Source organism: Anastrepha obliqua, chromosome 4 (genome assembly GCF_027943255.1).
Source record: "Anastrepha obliqua isolate idAnaObli1 chromosome 4, idAnaObli1_1.0, whole genome shotgun sequence".
Taxonomy (NCBI): domain Eukaryota; kingdom Metazoa; phylum Arthropoda; class Insecta; order Diptera; family Tephritidae; genus Anastrepha; species Anastrepha obliqua.
The window spans coordinates 28,444,358-28,471,199 of NC_072895.1; the positions used below are offsets into that span (position 1 = coordinate 28,444,358).

A 26,842-nucleotide genomic window follows, 5' to 3' on the forward strand; every position below is an offset into this window, starting at 1 on the left:
TCTCGGTTTTGTTTTTTTTTTATATTATAAATGGAAAGATTGACTCACCTTTCCTTCTTGATCGTATTTTTTTCATATTCCTCAAAAACGAGTTTGTAGTAATCTGTCAACCGCAGATGTGCTCTGCGATTTTCACTATGGATAAAAATATCGAACAAAGAATTTGTCTTAAATTTTGTGTCTTGAACGGGATTTCGTGTGCCAAGTCGCTGAAAATGCTGCAGAAAGCCTATGGTGAGTGTGCGTTATCAAAAACATGGATCTACGAGTGGTATAGGGCTTTTTCAAAGGACCGCGAAGTCGTGGAAGATTTGCCCGGTTCTGGTCGCCCATTCAACTTCTTCAACAGATGAAAACGTCGACAAAGTCAAAAAAATGGAGCTGGAGAATCATCATTTAGGTTTGAGGGATGTAGCTCGTGACCTTAGTGTGTCTCACGAAGGAGGTGGCTAAAGACATGCTTGAGCAAGTGTATTCAGGCCCAACCATAACCCAATTCTAGCGCATCATAAAAGGTGATGGGACGTGGGTATATGAGTTTGACATGCAAACCAAACATGCAAACTCTCCATTGAGACGCTTTGCAAATTTCTCAGGCCTTCAAAGAAATTATCGCCAAGATATTTGACACAACTTCTTTGAAGTACAGGTATTGCATCGACTCTATTTCTTCTTCATCTCCACAACTCCTACAGAGGTCACGGTGAGGTACACCCATTCTACTGGCTAGGGTACGAATAGTGCCCAGACCCGTTATAACACCTGTGAGAAATCTGATAGTTGATCTGTTGAATCCAAGCGGATATTTTGTCCTTTTAAGATTTGGAGATCCTGCGGTTAGTAGTCAGAAACCACAGTCTATTGATTTTCGTGATTACGCTCAAGTCAATCGCAGTATACAGCTCGTTTAGCGGAATGCTTATGTCCTCTACAACTCGCTGAAAGTCAAGCTCACGGCCTTTCCTTACACACTCATCCATTTATCCACTCTTTCACTTCCTTGTACTACAGAGTGGCTGGGGATCCAACAAAGTGTAGTGTTGTGTTGTTGGATAAACGAGAAGGATCTCCTGCATTTTTTAACACATTTAGAGTTGATGCGCGCTGAGGCCAATGCCGTGAACGCTGCTTGACTATCAACAAAAAGAGGGTAAAGTTTGCCATTAGGTAAGTCCATTGATCCTTTCGTTTTTGCTGCTTTATATATAGCGTTGAACTCAGCTTGGAAGACGGTGCATCGGGGTGGGAGCCTAAAGGAGCAATTTAATGATAATTGTTTCGAGTTCACTCCCCATCCAGTGCCATTGTCTATTTTTGAGCCGTCAGTATAAATATCAACAACTTTCATCTGATATGACTCTAGCTTGTCAACCCTTTCTGTCCGGTATTCGTATTTTATAGTCTTTGTTAAGATCTATCACGGGAACCCGATGCGCCATTACAATTGTTCCACAGATAGTAGATCTGATGCGTGACCGTACGTGTTTTCTTTTCACATGCCCGCTGCTTTAGTCCTGGAAATACATTTGGCCGTTATCCCTTCACCATATACATCAATGGGTGGATCTGGGATCTAGAGGATGTAGGAGCACTACCAGTGCTGCCTGACGCGCTGCACAGTGCGGCCGATTCCCAAAAAGCTGGCCAAAAGTCGAAAAAAAAAGTTTCTAGATAGAGTTTTTTTGTCTTTGGGTTGGCTACAGTAATGCCTTGAGTAGTGAAAACCGTTCATAGCAACGTCCTGTACCCTAAGTATCCTCTGTATTTTCAGTCGCAACGTGGCTTTCGTTTGAGCATCGTATTACTGTCGATGAATAGTGAAAGTTGTACACATTTGAAAGATTTTGTAATGGAGTAAATTGAACAAAACCAAATGGAATCATCTTCGGAAGGTTAGTAAAATACGAGAAATCTTTAGTACATATCAATACCTCGACACAAAATTTTTAGCTGCAGCAATACGTAGATACATTTTTTGGAATTTTTTTTTTAAATTTGAGTTTTCAAACTGTATAGTAATAGAACGCCGTCATATGCTGCTTTGAAACCTATTAAAGGTTACTCAAAAAAGTAATGGTTACTGAATAAAACAAGATTCAGCTGCTAGCACTTGCTACCTTGCGACCCCGAAAACATATAAATTTACATGCATCTTGATTATGTTCTAGAATATACGCTATTTCACGTGAGGGGGTGGCCAATAGGGGTAGAAGGGGGTGGATTTTCAAAATTTTAAGATAAAATTCGAAATCAGCGACCCCGACAACCCCCGAGTAAGAAATTTTGAATCGATTACTTAATTTTTTGAGTTTTGGCCAGCTTTTCGGGAATCGGCCGCACTGTGCGCTGTTCGTAGCGCACCTGTTATTCCTACATAAGCTAATCGTTGGACTTTTATGGGAGAAAGAAGCTTACCAATTCTCAAATTCTTTGGCATTCGCTTTTTTATCTGCCAAACTAAATACAACTATGATCTTTTTTTTATTCACTTGCTGTAGCTGAACTTTTCTGGAACTCTACACTTGGCAAACTATTGCCTTCCTGGGCGCAGCGCTCAAAAGAAAGGACTGCGCTTCTAGTGTCGATTGGCCGTTTGGTAAAACAAAGCAACATAGATTTAGTTTTTCTCCTACTACTATCACCTTGCATGAATTAGCCTTGGAACATTTGTAAACACAAATAAAAAGTGAGGTTAGAGTAATGTAAACATTGAAGATAATAGAAAAGATATCAGACAGAAACAAGTTATTTGTTGGCAAAAAATTTAAAACATTGAATATCTGGTTTTGCCAAATTCACTGAGGGGCGACTTGTGGCAACCTGTTGTACTTTTTCCTCCGTGGCATGCAAGTAATTACTCCTGTGGCCAAAAAAGTAACAAATAAGCAACAAAAAATACCCAAAAAAAAAATTAAATAAATATCAACTGTTAGAAATCATATCAATTAGCGCTGCTGGGTAAAATCATACGTACACAGCCATACGCAGTCGTGCATGAGCACTTGACCAAATATTTTCATTAAATTTTAAATTTTAACTACTCATCTTATCTTGATCCATAACCAATTAATGAAAGCCAAAGCCATAATAAATGGTGGTTTGGCTAATTTTTTAATTGATTAAATCAATTTATTAGCTTTTTCGAGAATACGAACTAACGGGTGTTTCTTTAAACGTATGGAATATCGAATATAAAGTAAGCATAAATTTCACACATTTCATTTTAGTGCAGTCAAGTAAGTTACTATGAAAACTTATAAGTGTAGAGCATTTCGACCATCTGCGTTCTCTCGTGAAGTCAATATTGGATAGGGGAATAACTTTGAGTTATTTAATTTTTTTTTTAGTTTCGAGGCTTAGAAATTCAATACCCAAGAGACAAAAATCAACATTTTCGTCATCTGCTCTCCTTTGCTTTAGGTCAAAAAGCTGTCGAAACAGCACGGGACATCTTCGACATGTTTGGAGACGTTGTCATAAGTGAGTCTACAGCACGAAAATGGTTTGCAAAGTTCAAAAATGGCAACTTTGACGTCGATGACACGTCCGGAAGGCCTTCTGAATTCGAGGAAGAACGTCTCAAATCACTTTTGAAGGAGCGGAGGAACGGTCCCCAAACCGTTCATGAATTGATGGAAGAAATGAACTGCGATCATAAACCGATTCTCAATCACCTTCACTCAATGGGATTTACCGAAAAATTATGAGCCTGGGAGCCTGGGTGCCTCACGAGCTCAACGAAAAAACAAAGAAAGTTGCCTTCTCAGCATCTCGCCCCCTATCTATCACCAAGCGGTCATAAATAATGCTTTTTGTACCGAATCATCACGGGCGATGAGAAATGGTGCCTAGATATCAATATGAAGCAAAGCAAGAAGTGAGTGGCTCCAGGGGATACACCAAAGCCGAGAATTAAGCTAGATCTTCATCCAAAGGAGTTCATGATATGTGTGGTGGTGAGGCTGGGCGAAAAGAATGACACGGTCAACAAGGAGCTCTACATTGCCGAGCTACACCGCGTGAATGAGGCTAATCGACTGAAAAGACCTTATCGACATGGTTAAACCATACTCTTTCACGACAACGCCAGGCCCCATGTTGCTCAAGTCGTCAAACTCCCACTCCAAGAGCTCGAGGTAGTGCGGCATCGGCCATATTCTCCAGACCTTTGATTAAAGATTTGATTAAGTTCTTGCACCGTTTCAAGGTGCCTTCCATAGCAGGAGCTCGTGTGGATAATATTCATCCAAGATGCCAACGTCGCTGTAGAAGTGAGTATGGCTAAGTTGTGGATTTCCATTTTCATTTATTTCAGTCTTTATTTCTTACAGACTAGATCACAAATTGCTTTATAACTTAGCCGAAGAATAAAACGATCCAAGCGGGGACTTAAATGCAGATCTTCATGATAAAAAGTGCATCTCATTGAGAAGATATTAAATTCCGAAAGCGAGCTAAATATCGGTGAAAAAGTCATGGCCTACTAAATACTATATCCAATTTAAGATTAAATTTGCTACAGAATTGCTGTCATTGGACTATCCATTCCATGTTAAAGGAAACATCAATAAGTGTTATTGCTGCAATTTGTGTGAGAACAAATACTCACAAAGCTCCAGAGAACAAATTTAATGCAAAAAAATTGTGGCATTTGATGTGGGTTGAATGCCAGACACTTTTTCTTTCCAAACTAAAGATGAAGCCCACTGTACCGTTAATTGTGCGCGCTGTAAGCTATTGGTTCGCAATTTTTGGACCCCTCCAAATCAATACTATTTTTTATAGCGCTGAAGTCGTGAAAAGCGTTGCTAAATGCCACGTCGCTCCTGAAACCGCCACTCTATTGGGATGGATTTAGTGGGATGGATAGTGGGCAATACTTTAACAGGAAATGGCTACCGATATTCCTAGATTTTACACTTTTGAACTACTGTTGTGCGGGTGCATTAAGGCACGGAGCTTTGCTAATAAATCAGCTGATAGTAAGTAACTCGAAGACTATTTGTTTTCAAATTTTTTAAATGCTTTGATAAGGAAGTAAGGCATTTTCAACCACAAAAAATTATAATATTCAAAAAAATTTCACTGCACGAGAGCGATTCCATGTCAAGTAATCCAAGTACTTTGGACATTGTCGTAAATTTTTCTGGAAACTTGTTTATTTGTGGGCTTGAGCTTAGGTTAGGTTGGTATGGTTGCCCAAGGAATGAGCACACTTGGACGAGGAAAATTGTTTTTTTTAATTTTCATTCCTTGTTAAAAAAAATCATTTTTTATTTCTGATAAATGGCCTCCTGCGAAATCTGTAATAAACTGAACAACAAGATTTTTTTTTTCGAAAAAAAAATTAAATTTTTTGTTCAGAATGTTTGGGAAAAAGATGTAGGTTTTATTTCTGAAAAATGTCCTACTTTGTAATCTGAAGTAAACTTAAAATATTTGGAAAAAAAGTTAATAATTTTGAGAGTATGGAGTAATTTTTGGAAAAATTTTTGGGGTGAAAATTTATATTGGGATAAACAACTATTAAAAAAAAATGTTTTGGAAAAAATTTTTCATTCTTTGCTAAAATTTTATTTTTTATTTCTGATAAATGCCTTCCTTTGTAATCTGAAGTAAACTTAACAAAAAGATTTTTTAAGGAAAAAAATTAAATTTTTTGTTCAAAATGTTTGGGGAAAAAATGTAGGTTTTATTTTTATAAAATTCCCTCTTTTGTTATCTGAAGTAAACTTAAAATATTTAGAAAAACATGTATTAATTTTAAGTATATGGAACATGAAGTGATTTTTGGAAAAAATTTATATTAGGATAAAAGATTATTAAAAAAAGAATGCTTTTGGAAACAAATTTTCATTCTTTGTTAAAAATTTGTCAAAAAAAATTTATTTCTTATTTCTGAAAAATGCCACTCTTTGTAATCCGAAGTAAACTTAACAAAAAGATTTTTTGTTTTTTAAAAAAAATTAAATTTTTTGTTCAAAATGTTTGGGAAGAAAATTACTTTTAATATATTAATTTGTAATTGACTGAAGTAAACTTAAAATATTTGAGAAAAAAATTGAATAATTTTGAGAGTAAAGAGTAATATTTGGAAAAAATTTTGCGGTAAACATTTTTATTAGGATAAAAAATTATTTCAAAAAAGTTATTTGGAAAAAAAGTTTCATTCTTTGTTAAAAATTTGTCGAAAAAAATTTATTTTTATATCTAAAAAATGCCATACTTTGTAATCTGAAGAAAACTTAACAAAATGTTTTTTTTTTTTTTTGAAAACAAAAAAAATTTTTTGTTCAAAATGTTTATTTTGAGAGCATGGAGTAATTTTTGGAAAAAAATTTGGGGAAAACATTTTTATAAGGATAAAAACTTATTTAAAAAAAAAAAATTTTAAAAACATATTAAATTTTTTGTTAAACATTTTGGGGGAAAAAATTAATTTTTTATAAAAAAACCCTCATTTGTGATCTGCACGTAAAATATTTGGAACGAAAATTGAATAATTTTAAGAGTATGGAGCATGGAGTAATTGTTGGAAAAAATTTTGGGGTGAAAGTTTTTATTATTTACAATTTTTTTTTTTTAATTATTGTTCAAAATTTTTTGGGGAAAAAAATAAATTTTTGTTCAATATTTTTGGGGAAAACAATTAATTTTTTATTTTTGAAATACACCCGCCTCAGAGCATTTTCTTATTTTTTGTTAATAACTAAGGCAGTGTCCAGTAATCACCAAGAGTTTCGTAGTGGGATCCAAATACCACTTCGAGTTATATTTAAATACACACTGTGATCCAGTGATAAAAACAAATTTGCAAAATGTTGGACGTTGAAAGATAAAAACCAGTTTGTTGTCCCCTTTTTTACTTTAAAGGTTCGAAAAAAAAAACAAACAATTTTTTTCCGAATCAACGTAGTTCACACGATAACGACATCCATACTGAACAAGAACCTTTTCGCCTTTTTGATTGCGAACACCTGTGAGTCCCGGAATCCGTGTCGCCAGCGACATATGATTCTTTGGAAAACCATTTTTTGAAGGCCGAAAACTTTTCGAACGAACTTCGTATGGCCAAAACAAAATTTTTGTCTTTTAACAATGAATCAAGAAATAAAATACTCAAAACTAAAATACAAAATCCTTTTTCGCTTCCGTTTTACACGCTTTTAAAGAAACACCCAAAAACACCATTTCAAATGAGGCGAGAGACTTAAAGGTGGAAAAAATAAGCATAACTTGGGGATCGCTTTGAGTGGGACAAAAAATATGTAAAAAATTCTGAAAGGTTCTTTTATTAACTAATTTTACATAAATTAATAAATGTTTGCTCCAAAGTAATGAAGGCTGCACAGCTATTTCACTGAAGAATATTGGACTAACTGCAAGTGCAATTTTTAATTTACAGTGCACAAGATTTTTTGCTAATTTTTTATGTAGCATATCTCAACCTTTCATTTCACGCAGACATATATTGTATGTATTTTAAGCATTTTTTCACTTTTTTGAGATCAGAACATGAAAATTTTCTGTGTTATTACTGGATAGTCTGCCACTGGTTTCGGTTGTTGCACAATGCAATAAAGTCAAAATTTTGTCCATTTCATTAATTTTTTTCTAGCTCATTTGAATAAATATATGCAATGCTTCTAAAAGAACACCTATTACTCATATCATATGGACGAAAAAATACCAGTTCTGAATAACTTTTTTGCTAACTGGTCAAATAAATAAATTGCCCCATAAAAGCTACCGAACTGGTGGTTATAAACAGATTTTATAACTAAATTGCGGCATGTGCATACCTGTAAGCGTAAATGAGTGCCTACATATATACACAAATGAACATAGATATGTATGTGCAGGCTTTAGATGAACAAATAAGGCACTTAGCGTAGAAACGTCAAATGCTCAATAACCCAGAGGGCACTTCAAACTACTCGCCGGTGATCGAGTTGACATCGAAATCAGAAATCCAACAATTTAATTGTGTTCCTACAGCGATTACAGCTATGAAATTAAGTCGTATGTGTGTGTATGTACAGGTATGCTTGTACGTAATCAACATTCTAGCGCTCTTCCCGCGCCGCTTACCGCGCATGCGTGCGCAGCTGCATGGAATTGAGCCGCCCAGCGGGTAGTGATCATTAAATATGGATTAAGAGGCTCACATTATTTACGCGTTCGCCGCTTATGAGTATTTCATATACCAATTAAGCTCGACACTCGACCGCACCGCTTGTTTGTGTTTTTTTTTTTTCTTCTTTATTACTTTTTTGTTGTCTGCCTGTCTATACCAACTACTTGTGAACTGACAGTTCGCGTGCCCATACTCACACACATACGCACACACACACACGTCAACTGACAGGCAACGCCACTGAAAACCAGCTTAAAATCTTAATGTGCAAGTCGAGTGGCTAATATCCATAAAAAAAGATGACTATTATCATGTAAGTTGAAGTGCGCAGGCGCATATTTTTTGCGCGCTCGTTTTCGAAGGTGCGCACACGCACACATGAACACGCACACTTTGTCCGCGGCACTTATCTATTTCTCATGGAAGCAAATATATGCACACACACACAGACATGAGGTTATCAGCCGTGAGGCTGCGATGGGATGGGTCGGCCTAACTATAATTTTAGTGCGCGCATAGCGGCTATCAGCAGCAACAGCGAAAACAATCACATAATTCTGTTACACATTACAACCGTTGCCATAACAACAATGACAAGCCCCATTACATTTGTATACACTCACGAAACATGTGCCAATAATAACAGGTAAAAATCCCACGACCAGCAATTACCGCAGACAGGCCGATTCTACATACATAGAAACACAGCGAACGAACTTGCGATAAGTCCGTGGATTGGTAGCAATCGGAGAATGCGCGAGGCTTTGTAGTGAGCGTCCGGCCCACCACAGCGTAAATTGGTGTCCCGAGCCGCGCGCCGCAATATCAAATCACGGTGAGTTGCTCTTAAGACCACTGCTGACCACAACTACCTCACCACCACCAGCACCGCGGAACGTCTCATCTCCCTCCATTCAAACACATAAAAGACGCGCAAGTGTTCAGTTTTTCAGTTGCTCAGTTTTAGGTTATGGCTCAATGTACGCTAGCTAGGCTGTCGCGTTGCGCGCTGGTGTGGGGTGTATCCCAATGCCGGTCGCATTCATCGGTAATTACTACTTTGCGTACATGGAAGCCAAACTGACTGGGGCGATCGCGACTGTCTTGTTGGTTAAATGCTTTGATGTCTAATAGCGGACACACCAACATAAAACTGCACAAAAGTACAACAAAGTGGCTTAGAAAAGCCGCAGACCCGCAGCTATGCGCTCATGTGTGCGTGTGTGTGTATGTGTGAATGGGTGCATGTTTGTTAGTTGGTAAGAGTGCGTGTTATCTTTATGGATTATGGAAAGTATGTGTGGCGTTTATGCCTTAAATCTATGTTTTTATTTGAGACTTTTATCTCACATGCAGCTGCCGCAAACAAAACGTGCGCGAGTGAAAGAGTGGGAATAGGAAATGGGTACACTCTTCAAAGTGTAGCGCCTCGTTGGTGTCCAATTTAATTTTAATGTTTTGCCATAAAACTAATACCGCAGATGATACAAATTTGTGGAAATTAAAAGCGGACTTTCCAATTCAATATTCATACAAATGAAGCTTCTAGTAATCAGCAGATTTGTATCGCGTTTGAGAACCTTCAAGGTATTAAACTTAATTGTTTTAGGTATGGGAATAAGTTCGTAGCGTTTTTACCGAAGGCTTTTATTCATACAAAAAACAATATTTATTTTAATAAGTTATATATATATTCAGGGTTTGATTGAAAAGTAACGAGCCTTCCCGCGCGGAGCGTCTGCCAAGCGATCAACCGAATCGGCTGGAGGGGGAAAATGATCGTTGAACCTTCCCCTTCCACTAGAAACCGGTCCCAGTTCGCTGGCAACAGCGGTGCAGTCAACATAGCTCCGCGCGAGAAAGCTGTTTTAAAAGTGTTTTAGGATTTTGCAGTGGCAAAAATGCAGCGATCGTTGGAGCAACGTTACTCGATCAAATTTTGCGTAAAGCTACTCAAGGAGGCTTACGGGGACCAATCCCTGTTCAGTGCCCAGGTAAAACGGTGGCACAAGTCGTTCAAGGAAGGCCGGGAGGACGTCGAAGACGAACAGCGAACTTGAAGGCCTTCGACGACGCAAACAGACGAAGATGTGAGCCTTCCTCTGCACCTCTGCATTGGCCAAGATGGGGGTTCCGGTGCTTCCCCACCCTCCCTAGAGCCCAGACCTGTCCCCTCCGGACTTCTTCTTGTTCCCGCGCCTGAAAAGAAAGCTAAAGGGGAGGTGTTTCGACTCCATCGAGGCGATTCAAAAAACTGTGACAGCCGAATTGAACGCAATTCCGGCGGATGAGTTTAAAAAATGTTTCCTGCAGTGGAAGGGCCGCTACCAGCGGTGTATTGACGCTCAAGGGTCCTATTTTGAAGAATATTAGTTGTATAAATTAATAATTTTAGTAAAACACCAATTTATTTTTGATGTAAATTTTATTAACCTTGCTATGCAAGGGCAGCCGTAATGCTGAGCGAGTTAACATAAACTAACTAATTTGGTGACTGCACCTGAATACCTAACTTTGAAATTTAGCTATTGCATGTGGACAACGCGTGACTTGAAGTTGCTGATAGAGCGTCTGCCGTATGTTGGTGATATCGGCTTACGCTCGCTGCTTGAACGTGGGATCGCTGCCTAACTGCCTGCTGCATTGCTCGCTCTGCGGATATAGTGGATATTGTTACATTTATTGTTGCGACTACTTTGTTATTAGAGCCGCAACATGGGTTATTGCTGGTGTTGTTGTCATGTGCCAAAAATTATTATGTGTTAACTACTCCCCCACTTGAAGTGAAGTCGTCCTCGGCTTCTTTTATGGCCTTGTTCAACCTTATTTTGTTGTTCCATTGTTTAATGGAGATAAGTGCGGTAATTACCATGACAGCTATTCCAAGGACTATCAAAGAGCTTATGGATTGAACTGATCGCGTATTGATCAGTCCCTGCAACTGCGATATGTGCTTCAGATTTCTTATGTTGATTTCTTGCAGGTAAGGAAGTGATAGTACCGATATGTGATCGGTAAAGTTAATATTCTGAGCGGGAGCGGCTTCTGGACGCGAACGGGCTATTTTATTCCAGTTGGTGTAAGTGGTGGTATTAATAGTTATTTCTCCTTCAAAAGTAATTAGAAAAGTGCCTTTGGTCAACTCTGTAAGGTTCCCGTCAAATATCGACGCGGGTTGGTTATTTATTAATACAATTCCATTATCGATTTCTTCAGCAACTACTATCTGATCGGCTGATTTCGACTTGCAGTTTGCAGAGTGTTTATTTAGAAGTTGCATTGCGCAAGGACTCTCCTGCAAGGGCTGGCAAAAACTCGCCATCATGGTTTCTCTGCAATTATGGACTGGAACATATCTTCCGGAGCACTCAGCTACTGCATCGGTTTCCAAAGAAAGTATCTTCTCAGTGTGTACCACAGGCAATAGCTTTACATAGTTACAAACACTAGTTATTTTCGGAAATTTAATAATGAAATAAATACATTGCATATCTTGGAATATCTTAATTTTAGATACTTGTAGTATGTCACTTATGCTAACATTGGTAGAGTGCTCAGCTGCTAGAATATCATTAATTTCTAAACCATTCAACAAAATTGGGTTAATAACATTTATTTTCCCTAAGGTGACAGATGTTATAATTGTTTCCAATTCCATTATTACTGCCCTATTTCTCGCAGAGGCTAAAGCAAATAGATTGCCTGTATCTATCTGTATTTTTTTAGAAGTTCTCAATAGTTCATTAACAGTTTTGGTCAGTTCATTTATTCTTTTCTGTGTTTTAGAATTTATCGATATTTGTTGTTCATGAGATTCTATTAAGGTCTCAGTTTTGGTCTTAACCTCTTGGAAATCATCGAAGTCCGGCGTTCCTGCGATGTATTTTAATGCAGTTCCCAACACGTTAATACTACGAGCCTGTCGGTGATGAAGTCTTACTGCGTCGAGTAGTTGGGTAATCTGTTCCGCGTCATTTTGTAAGAGTCGTTTTATGTGTGTTTGTGGAAATTGGTCCAAGAGTCTGTTCGTATCATCAACTATTGCCTCATAATTCGATAGGTTGGTTTTATGTACAAGAAATCCGTTCAGTTCATGTATGGCTACTCTACCAGTAGTGATAGGAATGTAGTATGAACTGGTGTAATTAAGTATTTTTGCCTCAGCCGAAAGGCTTAGCAAGATGACAGTTATAAACTTAAACATCTAAGTTGCGTTGTCGCTCTCTGTGTTGTGTCTCGTTGTTCAGATGTCTGCTCTCGGTGTTGTTCCTCGTTGGCTACGCCTCGGCTTGGCGTGCAATGCCTTAAAATAATTGTTCGCTTATTTGGTTTGATTTTTTTAATTTCTTAATTGTTCACTTATTTGACTTATGTTCACGATATTTTTTCTTTGGTTTGATTTCTTTAACTTCTTATAGTTCACTTATTTGACTTATGTTCACGATATTTTTTTGAGCGTGGATTCGAACCACGGCCACGTCTTTCCACGAACGCGTTCACTATCCTTTTATAAGGACTTTTTAATACGTTCTTTTTTGCGTGGCCCCACGTTGGGCGCCAATTAATAATTTTAGTAAAACACCAATTTATTTTTGATGTAAATTTTATTAACCTTGCTATGCAAGGGCAGCCGTAATGCTGAGCGAGTTAACATAAACTAACTAATTTGGTGACTGCACCTGAATACCTAACTTTGAAATTTAGCTATTGCATGTGGACAACGCGTGACTTGAAGTTGCTGATAGAGCGTCTGCCGTATGTTGGTGATATCGGCTTACGCTCGCTGCTTGAACGTGGGATCGCTGCCTAACTGCCTGCTGCATTGCTCGCTCTGCGGATATAGTGGATATTGTTACATTTATTGTTGCGACTACTTTGTTATTAGAGCCGCAACATGGGTTATTGCTGGTGTTGTTGTCATGTGCCAAAAATTATTATGTGTTAACTTATAAGCCAAAAGGTTTAATAAAACTCCTTATAAAAAAGGCTCATTACTTTTCAATCAAACCCTGTATATTATTGGCGCATACACCCTTTTTGAGTGTTTGGCCGAGCTCCTCCTCTTGTTTGTGGGGTGCGTCTTGATGTTGTTCCACAAATGGAGGGACCTACAGTTTCAAGCCGATTCCGAACGGCTAATTTGTTGTTGTCCAGTTTTTAAATGCGCGGACCTCTTTGTTATCGAAGTTAGCGCCCTTCATATGGTTTGATAGGGAACGGAAAAGATCGTAACCAGTCGGCGGATGCTGAAGGACTTCCCATTCAAGCTCTTGGAGAGCGGCTTTGACGACTTGTGCAACAAAAGGCCTGGGGTTATCGTGAAAGAGTGTGGTTTGACCATGCCGATCAGGTCTTTTCAGTCGAATAGCCGAATAGCCTCATTCACACGGTGTAGCTGGGCAATGTAGAGCTCCTTGTTGACCGTGGCATTCTTTTCGAGCATCTCCCTCTGCACCATGCCCTCCCGGTCCCACCAAACACATATCGCGACCTTCTTTGGTTGAAGATGCGGCTTGACTCTCGACTTTGGCATATCTCTTGGAGCCACCCACTCATTTCTTTGCTTCATATTGATATGCCGTCACCATATCTTATGAGGCTAATAGCAATGCCCTCTCTAATCGAACCGCAAAACTTATTGAACAACCTTGCAGATGATATTTGGCTTCAACATGACGGCGCTACGTCCGACACATCCAGCTTAAAATTTTATCTCTTGCGCACCATCGACAAAAATAGAATAATAGCCTGACGAAACGGTGATGTCAATAGACTGCCTGGAAGCTGCTTTTTAACACCATTAGTATATTTTTTGGAGCGTTCAACTTGGGATAACCAACCAAGCATTAGAGATCCAAACAAGGAGTTAAGTTGAAAATTTGAAATCGTAGTTACTACTAGTGAGATTATTTGTTTTGTCTAATGGACTCCTCGCCTTTCAATTTCCAAGCTCGTAGCTGTGTTTACCGGTCACTGGACGTAGCTGTGTTTACACACACGGAAAAATTAGGGTTACCATTTAACCCCCATTGCAGAAGTTGTGGCGAGCTTTCCGAAAAAGAGATTGTTGAGCCGTTTCTTTGTAAATGCCTGGGTTGAGCAGCCAGACGATTAAGGTCACTGGGTGCTGCTTTCTTCGACAGCGTGGGGCAGTGTGCCAATCTAAATCCCATCAAGCTTCTCCATTATATCAACAGTTTTGGCTGGCTGCCTGTTGAAGGTCTCATAATAGTATCAAAAGGGCGCTTCAATGCTACTTGAGCAGTGCCAGACTGGTACTTCAACTATTTTACCTACCTACCTAACAATAAAACAACAAATTTCATTATTGCTATAAATTATTTGTCGATATTTCTAGCTCAATTTGAAGTCATCTTCGGGACACTAAGAAACTTCAATATGGGTTTTTATCAAGACTGATAGAAACAAGATTGCAGCCAACAGAGAGTGGGTGACGTCGAACCAGTCTAGTTGTGTAGTGTTGCTAACCCTTTGATCCTCGCAATAAATTTAGTGCTTTTTTATATTCGAACAGCGTAAATTTTAGAGTTTGGTGTTTGTTTCTTTTTTTTAATTTAAAGCTAACAAGCTAATTGTAGGTTGAAAGAAATTGTAAAATAAAAAAAGGCTAAAAAAAGGTTCCCCTGGCATTTGCAGCGTATGATGAGATGATTTTACTGCTAATGAAAATTTATTGATTCTTATAAAATTTGTTGTTTTAAAAGTGCAAATTTCATTTTTTGTACCTTTTGAGGTTACTTAAGAATATTAGATCTTCTTCTCGCTACTCTTCTTAAAATATAAAATCTTTTTATAAATTGTAGAGACCCTTTGAGTTTACTGAATACGAATTAAGGCCATAGAGGTATATTGATATTAAAAAAAAAATGCTAAAAAATACCAGATAATACTGAAGAAATCATAAAGACTTTTTGAAATATAAGTACCTTATCTTGTCACATAACCTAAAATATAGCAAAAAAGTGTTTTTCAGTCCTTTTTTGAAGACATTCTGTTAAGGGGTTAGGGGTAGTCAGAATTTCCAAAAAATTTAATTGTTTTTGGCATTTTCTTAAAGTATAAAATCTTATAAATAGTCTGTGAAAATTTGAAGTGAATCCGTCAAATACTTTTCGAGTTATTGAACAATTAACAAAGGGCGCTCGGGCGCTCCGGTAATCGATAGCAAAACTTTAAATGCATTTTTCTCAAAACTATGTTTTTTGAACTGGTGATCACTGTAACTTAAAAACCGCTTAGTAGATTTCAAAAAAATTTATACTGCTTTTGAAAAGCATAAAAAACTCGTGCCTGATCGAATGATTTTTTTTTTTTAATTTCGATTTTTTTTAAACAATTAATTGTCGATTTTTTTCTCTAAAATCTGAAAAATATTTCCTGAGGCCGCCATATTGTTAATTTTGAGAAAAAAAAGCTTCGATCAGGCACAAGATTATCTATTAATAAAACTAATTTCTCTTGTCCGATTGATTTTGATCACCGCAAGGAACTTCTGGACAAACGGGCTCCACACAAACAGCGATAATTTTCACAATTATTATTTTTTTTTTAATTTTGCTAAAGTCAAGTCGAAACAGGATGTATTAATGCTACGCTATTATTTTTGTAAAAAAAAGCAACTGACTAGCAAAAAAATAAAATACCAGTCTAACGGTTAGACGCGATAGAAGTGAAACCTTCCGTAAAACAAACTGAGAGAGAATAAGACGAAAGCAGCATTAGGAGCGGGATAATTATAGGTTCATTATAATATTGCTATAAAGTTCATATTTGATTTTCTTCATTTTATTATTATTCATCCTCAATGTTTTCAATTTCAACAAATGATACGAGTGGCTTATGATAGATAAAATATGATACAAATGCTTTGGTTTCGATGTTGTCAAAAAAAATACCCAAACGGACCGAAGAAACAGACTTACTAATTTCTTCCATTTTCGTCTACTTGTATTCATATAAATATTTATGTCTCTTCCCACCAAAGCTAAATGTATTAGTATATTTCTTCTTGTACTTATTCAAGGCCGAAATCCCGGCGGTACTGTAATACCGGGCCAACCGGTGGCAGAGGTGGAGCAAGCCCCTAAAACACTCCGCCCATTTCCAAAAATCAGTTTAACATTTGTTGTCCTCCGATGGAGGATCTATCAGATGTTAAGCTGATAAGAACAGATAGATAAAGTGGGCTTTAAGACCGTTTTCCCCGGGGGGACATTTCCCCCCCGGGGTGATACATAAAAAATTCCCGCACTCTTTTCGAGAGTGACGGTTCGCTACATATATTAAAATCAGCTTAACATTAGTTGTCCTCCGATGGAGGATCTATCAGATGTTAAGCTGATACACTTTGATCTTAGCCATAAGGCCGAGAAGCGATAACCATATACAACCAACAAACTACCTTGTCAATACATTTTCTAATAAACCTTTTGAGAATTACACGCTCACAAAAATGAATGTACGAAATATTTATACCGATTCACTTAAACTGACTTCCAGTATCTAAACCAAAAATAGAGAAGCCAAAAACCTGTTTTCAATAAATAATCAGAAATGTCCTACAATGCAAATTTCAAAAAAAAAAAATTTTTTTTTCTTGTGATTCGAACCAAGAATTTTGGATCGGAAGCTCACATTGCTAGCCGCTCGGCTATCGCGATATGCTGTCGGCGCTGGCCTAAAAGTTATTTAGTTCGTCGCTACGTTTATATCAACATATAATATAACGCTTCGTAGCCAAGAGGGTCGCTTTTTCGTTTCACTTTTTCTCAAATCACTCCCAACGATTCTAAAGAAGTTTTCACTTCAAAAATGATTCAAAATTATCATTTTTCGGGCCTCTGACTACCCCTAACCCCTTAACATTAAATACAAGGATGCACACTCAGAAGCTAGATACCAGAAAAATGCTAGATTAAGTTACGAAAATGATAATATGGTTACACTAATCAGCAATTTGGCTAGTGTGACGTCACGCAAATCAGCTGATATTGTCAAACTCGCTGAGAGCAAAGTAATAGTACCACGATAAGCGCCACCTCATTATTCTCTTTATCGTGGGTTTTTATATTTGCTCTCTTCTTCACTATCTCTCAGAGAGTGTCAAGTTTGGACCTACAATAGGCACTATATAGCAAGCAGCCTCTTAAAGTAAAATCTAGTGAAAAATTTCCTAGTACTACTTGACTGACAGTAGGTAGTGAAATGTGTTGAAGTGCCAGTTTGGCACTCCTCGAGTAGCACTGAAGCGAAATCTGGTGAAAAATTCCAAGTGAACAGTAACGAAGTGAATTTCTTGAAATGTCCAAGAGGTTGAAGATAGCAGCGAGTCGTGGGGAACCTCTAATTGAGTCCAATTACTCAGGCACCGCTACTAGCAACCAACCAAATATTATGTCGAGAGGAGTGGCCAAGGATTTCTGGAGTGAAAGAAACAGAATTACTAACATGAAAATGTCGCGATAGCTGCCACTAAGCCTTGGGATAGCTCTTTTTTTTTCTACTTAAGCACTCATTTTACTTCAATATACCCCAGTAAAACTAATCAAATAAAATATTTTTTTTGAGATTTGCAAATATTTTCACGCTTTTTCGCCCAGTGCATCTTGTCAGTGGTCAAACGAAGGAAAAGAAGGAAGTACATGGCAATGATAAAATCCGTTGCCGCACTTTATCATTTCACTAAAAATGTTTAACTTCTAAAGTCCATTATTACGCTTGTTTGTTGGCTGTTTGCTTGGCGGTTACTTTTGTTTGTTTTATAGTGGCCAATATCGTTCACGACTGAGCCGCCGACTGTTGGAATTTTGCGCTTCGATCGTTTCGTCTTATAAAACATGAGTCTACCAATCGTTTTTACGGCTATTTGTTATCGACAACGAAGTTGATTCCTCTGCTGTGCTGCATTGCTTGATGTTGTTGGAACATACAAACAATTATACATACAAACATACGAACAATCATACACACATACAAGCAGACCTACATAAATACGTGCAATTCCATTTGAACTCCTCTTTCTGTTGTTGTTGATGTTGTTGTTTTTGTTACAATGCCGGTAATGGCAACATCGGTTGTAATGTTAGCCTGTTAGCTGCCACCAATTGGCGCAAAAGGCGCATGCGCAGCAACCAACGGTGTGATAAATATCGCTTGCAACAAAAAAGTTACTAACAAACGACAGCAGCACAGCCAGAGCATTACCGCCTTGTAAGCAACAACAATTGTGCTAGCAACAATTGTAGCAGTGCTGTGTTTTTTGTTATTGGCTTTGTTGTACTTGAACAGCTCGTTCGATATTAAATGGTCATATTGTGCAGAAAAGGCCGAACAAAACAGGGAACACGAAATCCCAATGGAAAAGCAAAAGCATTCGAAGAAGAAAAAACAGCAACAAAACGCAATTGAACAGTGGGAGTACACACATACATATTTACGGACATAAATTCAAGGGATCCCGGTCCCAAACATTTTCGAGATATTTGCGTTTTCTTACGAATCATAGGGAAAGGACACAGAAAACTCTTCTTTATAGCAGAAGAAAGCAACATTGACTTTGGCATAGACTTTTTTTCAGCAGATGTGGATATGTTAGAATGTTTTTGTTTTTGTTTTCTTTTTAACTTGACACCAAGCCAAGCGATTTTTTGAAAGCAATGGACATGGAGAAAGATTCTGTGGAAGATCTTGAGACCCTTACACGTTGGTGACGGCGAATATCACAGGCGATGAAACGATGAGCTGCATGAGCCTTAAGGCGACATAAACATGGCGCAGCGAATAAAGATCCAGTGGCTAGGTTGGCTGGGTCATGTCGCCCGAATCGATACAAACGCTTCGGCTCTGAAAGTATTCCATGCGGTACCAGCTGGTGGTAGCAGAGGAAGAAGAAGGCCTGTTCTGCGATGGAAAGATCCGGGGGAGAAGGACTTGGCTTCCCTTGACGCCTGGCGCGCTTTGTTATACTCGGCCAAAATCGCATAAGGGGTTATCGCGCCAATCAAAAAGAAGAAGAGGAAGAAAAGACATGATTCCTCGCACAAAGTTCTCCCTGGAAATTTGAAAATCAGGACTTCCACTCCGCTAAAATCATAATTCTCAAATAAAACCTCATTTCTTGAATATCTCATTGGGAATACTAAATCCTATAGATCTGTGTCAACTTTCGAAGTACCCCTAGGTAGCAATCTGGGTCCTATCTTGTTTATACTTTTCAACAATGACGTCGCAGGCGATGGAACGATGAACTATATGAGCTTTACGACGAGATAGATATATCGCAGCGAATAAAGATCCAGCGCTGGAAAGATCAGGTGGAGAAGGACTTGGCTTCACTTGATATTTCCAACTGGCACCGGTTAACACGAGAAAGAAACGACTAGTGCGCTTTGTTAAACTCGGCCAAAATCGCATAAGGAGCCAATGCGCCAATCAAAGAGAAGAATATACATGACTTCTCGCAGAAAGTTCTCCTCTGGAAATTTAAAAATCAAGATTTCCACTCGGCTAAAATCGTGCTTCTCAAATAGAACCTCATTTGTTGAATACCTCCACGTTTTCCAGGCCCATGCAGTCGCTTTCCTCAACTTATTATGTTTCAAAATGTTTGTTTCTGGTCTCAGTCAATGAAATTCGGGATCTTCGTGTTATTCTTGATTCGTCTTTTACGTTCATTGTACATTAAAACTCTATTATTTCGAAGATATATTCCAAATTAGCTTTTTTACGACGCTATGCTAGTGATTTTAAAGACCGATACACTAGAAAAAATCTGAGTTAACCCATTCGAAGTTGGAGTATGCCGCCGTCGTCTGGAATCCGTTGCATGCCTCACATTCCCTTACAATCGAAAGAGTTCAATGCACGTTTTTACGTTTCGCTCTTCTACCTTTACACTTTGATAGTCCCTTGTCCCTACAGTGCTAGGTGCCCGCTTATCAATGTTTTATCACCTGCGATCCGACGTCTTGTTCAATGTTTAATGTTTATATACGATATAGCATCCGGTACGATTGACGGTTCAGATTCGCTCGGTCGAATAACTTTTAATGTTCCTTATAGATTGCTTTCATGTTGAAGTTCACAGATCTAATTACCTTAATTTTGCCCCTCTTACAAGAGTAACTGAAGAGCTTAGTCGGTATGTGTCTACAGCGACAGCAAAACTGCGCTCATAGTCGTAGACAGCCCTCCCGGGTCAAAGAATTTGTCCTCATAGCCCATCCTAGCTAAAGAGTCAGTGGTCTCCTTACTCATGTGTCCCGGAACCCATGTTAGCATCAGGATATTATGTCTACCGATATATTTCAGTCGAACATTTTCGGGCCAAAGAATTTGGCTACAGAGCTCGTTCTGCACTCCTTCTGCAGCCATCGAAGCCACGGTTAGCAAACCGCTTACTTCAACCTAAAAGCGAGATTGGCAGGCTGAGAGAGGCTGCAGATGGACAAAACTGATGTTACCTATCATGTCCGACCGACTGTCGCAGATCCTGCTGGCAAAAAAGACTGTAAGCAGCTGACTGGAACGATGATTGGCCACTTTCTATGGGCGAAGCACATGGAAAAGACAGTGCACTCTGTTGAGCGTGAGGAAAGGTACATGAGACAAAGAACCACTTTCTGTGCGTCTACGTGACTTACGCTCGAAATCAGATCTTTGGCACTGATGTGATAAGAAACGACTACCTTGGCTCCTTGGCTCCTTGGCACCTCAAGATTTACTCGTATTTTCGGAGGTCGAGAAGATTTAAAGAAAATTAAAATAAAGGGAACCTGAGTGCAAGTACAGCAAGTAATTGTCCCGATAAAAAAAGAGGACCAATTTTGATTATTATTACTTATTTTTGTATTTTGAAGGTATTCATTATTTTGCTATAAAAGGAGTTTTCAACAAAAACCATATAAGTTCATCCAATTTTCAAAATTTATACAAAAATTAGAAAAATTACATAAACCTTTTACCCCAATTCCAGGATTTATAATTAGAATTTCGAGAAAGGTTTTTGTACTGCTTCGTCTTTAACTTTTATTATAGCCTTCCTGCCTGGTTTTCTTCATGCAACATAAATAACATTTGATTACAGGAGTAAACAAAAAATTCATTAAAATTACAGTTCCAATATAATAAAATAAAAATAAAATATATTATAATAAAATAATTTTATGCGTCTCCAACCGACGTAGATATCCAGCTCTCCTTCCATCGTTTTGGAAGTCTTCCCGTTGCTCGTCTTCCGTTTGGTTTAGGATCTCTAGCAATCCATATACATACAAGGGCCTCGAATACCTTGTATGTGGTCATTCACCGGATGCCCTTGTTGTATGGCCATTCCCAGTTCGCCTTCTAGTCCTTAAAAGTTTAACAGTGTCAGTAGCTTTCGTTTCTGTCCTTATTGCTTCATTTCTTACGCAATCCAGACGAGTTTTTCCTGTGAAGGATCGTTTCTGTTATTGCATTTTTAGCTCGTGCCTTTGCACCATACGTCAGAATGGGTCTTATCACAGATTTGCAGCAGCTTCAATATTTTGTTTTTACATTTAACTTTTTTTTATAATTTACTGTCTTTGGTTTTGTTACTAATGAAGTAAGTTTAACTTCATGTAGAAAAGTTATTTAAAATTCTTTTACTATTTAATAAAAGTACGAGTATATGATAGGATAGCGTCTAAGTAGTTTCTGATGACGGTGTCGACGTTCGACCGCCTGACAATGACGAGGTCTTCAGAGTTATTGCCCGGCTTAAGAATAACAAAATTGCGCGTGCGGATGGCCTGTTTGCAGAGCTCTTCAAGGCCGGAGGTGATGAGCTAACGAATGGCATGCAAATACTCATAAGAAAAATATGGTCAGGTGAAAGCATGCCCAGCGACTGGCATCTCAACGTGCTCTGTCCAATCCACAAGAATTGAGCCAACTGCCGTGAGATAAGCCTTCTCAGTATCGCATACAAGTTCTCTTTTCAAGCGTACTTTGCGAAAGGCTGAAACCCATCATCAACAAACTGATTGAGCTTTAACAGTATAGCTTCAGGCCTAGTAAATCTACCATCGACCAGATACTCACATTACACCAAATCATCGAAAAGACCCAAGAGAAGCAGATCGACACCCACAACCTGATTTCGGCAGTACGATAAGGGATCACCTGTATGTCGCCACGTCTGAATTTGGCATTCCCGCAAAACTGAACTGGCTTTGCAGATGACCCTAACAAACAGCACCAGCGCGGTGAGAATTGCCTTGAAAAAGAGTACCGTCTGGTGAGTCGTGCGGTAAACGAGGACCGGAGAAAGTGCATTGTGTGAACAACCAAAAAGTCTACGCGTATGGGACAGCAGATTGCGATTGAAAATTACGAGTTCAGCGCAGTTAAGAACTTTGTCTACCTAGGATCCAATATTAACACAAACAACAATGTCAGCCAAGAGATCCCGCGAAGAATAACTCTTACCAACAGGTGCTACTTTGGGCTCGGTAGCCCCCAATCGACGCACGCAAAAAACGCTCTATCGATCACTCATCCTCCCGGTTTTACTGATGACGCTGAGTGCTGGACACTGACGAACACCGATGGACCGTTATTAGGAGCTTTCGAGAGAAGAATTCTTCGCAAAATCTATGCTCTAACTTACGTGAATGATGCATACCACATAAGATGGAATCACGAGCTCTACGAGTTGTACGCTGACATCGACTTAGTGAAGCGCATTAAAACTCAGCGGCTGCGCTGGCTAGGCCCCCTTGAGGGAATGGACCACAAGGACCAGCAAAAAGGTGCTCTTTTCGAAATGTATTCGTGGAACTCGCAAAAAAGGACGTCCTCATCTACGTTGGAAAAACAGAGGTGATTGGCGCAACATTTTGGTAGCGACCAAGACCGACCACCGGTTGCAGGTGCCACCTAAGTAAGTAAGAAAGCTTCTAAAATATGATTGATGCAATTTTTACCGAGTTAAGATTTTGCAACATAATGAATCTATAAATTCCGAGGTCTCGGGACTGTAATAACGAAATCCCGAATTTTTCGGGATCGTAAAAATGGAACAAATTGGCATCCCTAATAAAAATACACAAATCTGCGTTAGAGTGCATTTTCCACAAGCACTTTCGTGGAATGCTGTAATGAAATGCAATGTATACGTACGTGTGTGTGTGTGTGCAAGTCTGTAAATGTAATCTGTTGTTGCTTAAAATGCGCTACTCTGTGAGCAGCATATTTGCTGTTTATGTTTTGGAGGTACCAGCATACGAACGGGCAGCGAAAGGTTGGTAAATATGCGCATAACTTACCAATTTCGGTTGTACCAACAATAACAGCAACAACAGCAAAGTAAAATTAATGCTGTGCAGCACAATTTATATGCTTACTGCTGCACGTATACACACACACATGCATACGTATATGGGTATGTAGGTGCAACCCGATGAAGAGTCGCTTTTTTAGCCTTTTGAGGGAATCACTCACTCATTTATGCGCATCAGATAAATTGGTGGCCCCACACTAAACGGGCAAAATGAGGCATTTAGTCCGGCAGCTGCGGTGCTGCTGAATTATAGTTTACGACTTTTAAGATGATTGAAGCTCTTCAAAGTGGTCGGGAATTAGCTTAACGTGGCTGTAAAGCGTTGCTATGCTTGTGTACGATTTTGTATGTGCGTATGTATATATGTATGTATGTATGTGTGTACGTACAAATGTACGCATGGCATAGTCGACTTATGTAGAAAACTCGCTTGAATTTAAAAAACTTTCTCACGCTAATTTCGTCGCTTGGCAGCAAAAATTCAATATACAAGTACAGGGTGGCCCAGTGACTTAAGGCACCTTTCTGGTCTAGAATTTCAAAAAATCGATTTTTTTTCATGCTATGATATGTAGTTTATATTTTCAAATACATAAATTCGTTGTAATTTAGACGTTACAGTCCCTTAAAATGAGACCTGTTTGGAGCACGGCGCCCAGGTATAAGCGCGTTAACCGTTTTTTTTTTCCAAGTTGCCGTTGGTAATTTCTCAAAAAGTACTGAACGATTGATTTGAATTTTTAATATGTTATTGAGTGGTCTTGTGGCTCTCGCGGGTAGGAGAATTATAATTTTAAAATCAAATTTTCTAATTTTTTTAAGAGCGAAAACGTGAAAACAATCCTTTTTTGTTTGTTTTTCCAATAAACAGATAATATATCTAAAAAAATTGTTTTGTTTTTTTGTAAATCTGCTACCAACTATAGCGACATATCTCCTGATGAACAATCGACCGAAATTTTTTTTCAAAAGTACCTGAGCAACCAGTGGCATGTGTTACGTCAGGGGAAGCAATTTTTTATTATTGTCGTTGAAAAAAAAAAATTTTTTTTTGGAAATAAAGAATTGATCTAATGAATAAAAACGGTTTTCAATTGATACCGATTGTTTTTCTTCAATTTTCAACGCCTTCAATTTTCATGTAGACCAGAACGGTGTCTTGATGTAATATTTCTAGAATTCAAAGAGTTGCTTAAACTGATTGCGTTAGTACAATACTGTAGCTGTTTCGGTCGTAGGTTTAAAGAATATTTTCGTTAAATTTCAAGGGCCGATGTTGAATGTGAACCACACCTAAATGGTTTTTTCTGGATTTTATTTGACATTTTTCAATTTCAGACTAACTCAATTTGAACCACGGAAAGATACATAATCGAGCAACGAGTTAAAGTTATTCAGACTTATTATGAAAACGGGCGTTCAAATCAAAATGCATATCGCGCACTTCGTGATTTCAGTGATGAGGCACATTTTCACCTCAGTGGATTCGTCAATAAGCAGAATTGCCGCATTTGGGCGAATGATAATCCAAGAGTGATTGCCGAAAAACCAATGCACCCACAAAGAGTGACTGTTTGGTGCGGTTTATGGGCCGGCGGCATCATTGGGCCGTGTTCTTTCCAAAATGAGGCCGGTCAGGCAGTTACTGTGAATAGTGTTCGCTATCGTGAGATGATAACGAACTTTTTATGGCCCGAATTGGAAGACATGGATGTGGATGATATGTGGTTTCAACAGGACGGTGCCACTTGTCACACAGCTAACGAAACAATGGCTCTTTTGTGCGAAAAATTTGATGTCCGAATAATCTTACGTCGCGGCGATGTCAATTGGCCGCCAAGATCATGTGATTTGACACCGTTGGACTTCTTTCTTTGAGGTTATTTGAAAGAAAAAGTGCACGTCGATAAGGCAGCAACAATTCAAAAGCTAAAGGATGAGATAATTCGGCACATTAACGGCATAGAACCTCAATTATGCCTCAGCGTCATCGAAAATTTGGACCATCGGATGGAGGTGTGACGCCGCGGCCGCGGCGTTTATTTGGCCGATATTTTGTTCCATGCGTAATTGAGCCATACCAATATTATCATAATAAAGAAAAATGATAATAATTTCCTAAAAAAATTGTATTTGATTCAAAATCAACACCGGCCCTTGAAACTTAACCACCCTTTACAATTGACGATGCATAAACAAAATGTTGCTAATACATATTTGGCAGTTGCTACGAATTATAGCGAATATTTTGCTCAGTTTCTTGCCTTTAATTCACATTTGTCAGCAAGTGCTATCAAAGTGCCTTGAGCTTACAACAGCTAGCATCAAAATCTTTAAACTTACATGCGTTGCGATGGATTGAAATGAGCCGGCCTTGTTGACTAAGGCTTTAAATAGTGTTCGCGGAAGCTTACAAAAATCTAGATCTTACCGTGATAATAGCTTCACTTCATTGAAATTATTGTTTTTTTCTCAATCACTTTAAATTCTTGGTTGGTTGGCAGAGGTGCTGTCTGAGTGACACAACCCAGACCCAATTAGCACATACACCACTTGCAGAACCATTGCTTTTTATTAGTCCGACCCTCTTGATTTGACTATGACTCTGTCTATGTCGTCTACTTTCTTTACTGCAATTTCTACCAAGTTGTTCATTGAGAATTTCTTCAGCTTTCTATGTCGAGCAACCCGATTTGAGCACTCACACGTATAGTGAAATACTGTTTCCCTAGATTCTTCTTTATTTTTTCTTTTTTTTTTTGTCGGGACAGCTGGCCACTACAGCACTGAGACACAATTAATTTGTACTGCACTCTGATTCCATTTTTAGTTTTCTCTAAATCTACCCGACCTCCGAAGAAATTTGAGTAGAACTTGTGGTGCCAAGAAGCCAAGATGGTCGCTTCTTAACATATCAGCGCCAAAGACCTCAAGCCTGATTCGAGCGAAGGCGGGGCAAACGCACAGAAAGTGGTCCGCCGTCTCATCCTCCTCTTCAAACGCTGGGCAGAGTGCACTGTGTGAGATGTCTAAGGTAGCTTCGCTCATGGTGCTTCGCTCATAGAAAGTGGCCCGTCATCAGTCCAAACAGCTGTTTGCAATCCTTTTTGCTTAATGACAGGAGGATTTGCGACAGTCAGTCGGTCATGACAGGTAACATCAGTTTAGTCCATCTGCAGCTTCTCTCAGCCTTCCAGCCTCGCTTGTGGATTGTAGTAACCCATTTGCTAAACGTAGCTTTGATAGCTGCAGAATGGTAGAGCAGAGCGGGCTCCGGGCCAGAGAAGTTGGCCTCAGCATGCATTCCAAGAGCAAAGTGCAGTTTTGCGCCGCTGGATTCCACGTAGACCCCAGAGTCGGAACCGTGCTCGGTCCTGGAG

General features: G+C 38.8%; 1 protein-coding gene and 2 pseudogenes across 2 annotated transcripts in view; all 3 read right to left on the reverse strand.

Annotated features, from left to right (window-relative positions):
* LOC129245867 (protein Wnt-2) overlaps nucleotides 1-26,842 on the reverse strand; it is a 91,935-nt gene that overhangs the window by 34,068 nt on the left and 31,025 nt on the right. The gene's annotated exons all lie outside the window — the stretch shown is intronic.
* On the reverse strand, nucleotides 16,173-16,344 carry LOC129246660 (U2 spliceosomal RNA; annotated as a pseudogene).
* LOC129246594 (U2 spliceosomal RNA) lies at nucleotides 16,423-16,535 on the reverse strand (annotated as a pseudogene).